The sequence below is a fragment of the Macrotis lagotis genome, chromosome 8, assembly GCF_037893015.1.
Source record: "Macrotis lagotis isolate mMagLag1 chromosome 8, bilby.v1.9.chrom.fasta, whole genome shotgun sequence".
In the NCBI taxonomy this organism is placed as follows: domain Eukaryota; kingdom Metazoa; phylum Chordata; class Mammalia; order Peramelemorphia; family Peramelidae; genus Macrotis; species Macrotis lagotis.
The window spans coordinates 90,352,585-90,356,375 of record NC_133665.1 but is presented as its reverse complement, the minus strand read 5'-3'; the positions used below and the strand labels follow the sequence as shown (position 1 = coordinate 90,356,375).

General features: G+C 29.8%; 1 pseudogene; it reads left to right on the top strand.

Moving 5' to 3' along the window:
* The first annotated feature begins 1,119 nt into the window (after positions 1-1,119).
* Positions 1,120-1,218, top strand: LOC141496770 (U6 spliceosomal RNA; annotated as a pseudogene).
* The last annotated feature ends 2,573 nt before the right edge of the window (positions 1,219-3,791 follow it).

Here is a 3,791-nt window from a genome sequence, read left to right as displayed (position 1 = left end):
TGGGCAGTGGATAGAAAGTTGAGTAGCTTCAAATTTGATCCAGATACTTATCACTTCTGTGACCCTCAACATTTGACATAATTTCTGTTTGCCTGAGTTTCATCAACTGTAAAATGTATTTTTTATATTTTAGAATTATTTTTGAGGACCAAATGAGATAAAATGTATAAAAAAATAATTTAGTCTATTGCCTTTTATTAGTAGATACTCTATAAAATCTTTTTTCCCTTCCTCATTAGAAATATTCCTGTTATTTTTGTCTGAATCTAAGAATACAATGGCATAAGGAACATCTCTCCAACAATATAGAGAAGCAACTGTGCTGCAATTTGAAGTCTTAGGGAAGTGCATGAGAAAAGAAATATAGAATGTATCAAAGGTGACATTTAAATTCAGGTCATCTTGACTTAGAGATAAATTTTATATTAACTTTTATAATTATTGTCACCATCAATAATCATCTTTACTATTGTTATTTCAATAGGAGAAACAGTAATAATAGTAGTAGTGTCAGTAGTAGAAATGCAAATACTACAATTATTACTATTACACTATACTAAATAGTAAATTTACTACTAAAGCAGGATACTGCCATTTCAGGATTATTTTCTAATGAATTCAAAGATAAAATGAGAATAATGAAACTGCAATTGATTATAAGCATCATGATAATCATTTTCATAATTGATGCTTGATGAATAAAACACATCAGTTTATAAGCCTTGAAGAAAAATTTTTATTGAGTTAAAAAGTTCAGAGTTGATAAATAGATGAGAGGAGAGAAATCTAATGTAGATAGCTTTTTCTAAGGATTTAAAAGAGAACTGAGAAAAAGGGTGAGAACATGAGAGGACTGCAGGATCTAGTGAAAGTTGGAGATTTTAAAAATTTTATATTATTTTTAATTTATGAGAAAAAGGTTTTTGCAGTCTGAAGAAGCACAGAGATGTATATGTGTATATGGACAAAAATATATGTATATATGTATGTTTATATATAGATATAGAGATATAGGTATTAGATATATAGAAATGGAGAGGGAAGATTAGAATGAAAAGATTGATTGTGGAGCCATCTAATGAAAAAGATGGAAAGGAATGAGATCAAAGGGACATTTAGGTGTTCACTTTAGTAGCACATATTGGAAAGATACAGAGAAGATTAACATGGCCCCTGCTTAAGTATTACATGCAAATTCATTAAGTGTTTAATATTTTTAGATGGGGGGGATTGAATAGCATGACTCCTGTGCAAGGATTACACAGAAATTCATTGTGTTTCATATTTTTAGTAAGAGGAGGATGAGGGTTGGAAAGGTAAAAAGGGGGGAAAATACAAATGGAGGGAAGATATCTTGGAGAGCTATAAAAAAATTAGTCATTGTAACTTTGAATATGAATGGGATGAATTATCCCATAAAATATAAGATAAAAAAACAGAATCTTATAATATGTTGCCTACAAGAAACACATTTGAAGTAGAGAGATACATACAGTGTAAAGGTAAAAGACTGGAGCAGAATATATTATGTTTTAGCTGAAGTGAAAAAAAAGAAAGACAGGGTTAGCAATCCTTGCCTCAGACAAAGCAGCTGCAAAGATAGATTTCATTAAAAGAAATAAGGAAGGAAACTATATCCTCCTAAAGATACCATAGACAATGAAGCAATTACAATAATATATATGTATGCACCTAGTTGTATAGCATTCAGATTCTTAGAGGAGAAGTTGAATGAGTTATGAGAAGACCTAGAGAACAACACTCTACTGATGGGAGACCTCAACCTCCCTCTATCAGATTTAGATAAATCTACTTGATAAAATAAATAATACGCAAGTTAAGGAGGTAAATAGAATATTAGAAAACTATACATGATAGACCTTTGGAGGAAATTGAATAGGGATAGAAAGAAAAATACCATGTTTTTAATAGTACATGGCACCTATGTAAAAATAGACCATTTACTAAGGTATAAAAACCTTGTAATCAAATTCAGAAAGACAGAAATAGTGAAAACATCCTTTTCAGATCAAAATGTAATAAAAATCAAATACAATAATGGGCCACGGAGAGCTAGACCTAAAACTAATTGGGAAAGAAATAGCCTCATTTTAAAGAATGAGTAGATCAAACAGCAAATTAGTGATTTCATTCAAGACAATAACAATAATGAGACAACATACCAAAACTTATGGATTAGAGTTAAAGCAGTCATTAGGGGATATATTATATCTCTAAATTCTTACATGAATAAAATAGAGAAAGAGGAAATCAATGAACTGAGCATGCAACTAAAGTTAGAGAAAGAACAAATTAAAAACCCCCAATTAAATCAAATTAGAAATTCTAAAAATTAAAGGAGGAATTAATAAAACTGAAAGAAAGCTATTGAATTTATAAAAAACTAAGAGTTGGTTTTATGAAAAAAAACAATAAAATAGATAAACCTTAGGTTAATTTGGTTTAAAAAAAAGAAAGAATAAAACCAAATTACCAATATCATAAATGAAAAAAAGGTGAACTCACCTCCAATGAGGATGAAATTAAAGTGATAATTCAGAACTATTTTTCCAACTGTATGCCAATAAATTTGATAATCTAATTGAAATGGATGAATATTTACAAAATATAAATTTCCCAGGCTAAAGAGGAAATTAAATACCTAAATAAATATTTTTCAGAAAAAGAAATTCAATGAGCCATCAAAGAACTCCCTAAGGGGAAAATCTCCAGGGCCAGGAGGTTTCAAAAATGAATTCTATTAATGATTCAAGGAGCAATTGGTTCCAATTCTATATTTTGTAAAAATAGATGTAAAAGGAACTCTGCCTAATTCCTTCTATGACACCAATATGATACTGAAACCTAAACCAGGAAGATTCAAAGCAGAGAAAAAAAAATTATGGATCAATTTCCCTAATGAATATGGATGTAAAAAATTAAATGAAATATTAACAAAGTGATTACAGCAAGTTATCACTAGGATTATACATTATTACCAAGCTTGATTTATTCTAGGAATGTAGGGTTGGTTCAATATTAGGAAAACTGTCAACATAATTGACTATATCAATAACAAACCTAGTAAATCATATGATTATCTCAATTGATGCTGAAAAAGCCTTTGACCAAAATAGAGCACCCATTCCTATTAAAAACACCAGAGAGCATAAGAATAAATTCATTGTTCCTTAAAATGATAAGCAGTATCTACTAAAACCATCAACAAACATTTTATGCAATGGGGTCAAACTAGAATCATTTCTAATAAGATGAGGGTGAAACAAAGATGTCAGTTTTCATCAAAACTATTAAATACTTTAGTAGAAATCATAGCTTCAGCAATAAGGGAAGATAAAGAAATTAAAGGAATTAGAATTGGGAAGGAAGAATCAAAACTCTCACTCTTCACAGATGACATAATGGTATACCTAGGGAAACCTAAAAAATAGACTAAAAAACTACTGAAAACAAGTAGCAATTTTTAACAAAGTTGCAGGATATAAAATAAACCCACATAAATCCTCAGAATTTCTATACATAACCAACAAGATGCAGCAGCAAGAGTTAGAAAGAGAAATCCCATTTAAACCATCATCAGATAATGTAAAATATTTGAGAGTCTACCTGCCAAGGCAAACTGAGAAACTCTATGAAACAACTATAAAAAACCTTTCACACAAATCTGAATAACTGGGCAAATGTCAATTGCTCATGGATATGCCAAGCTAATATAATAAAAAGTCAATTCTAACTAAATTAAATTACTTATTTGGTGCCACACCACTCAG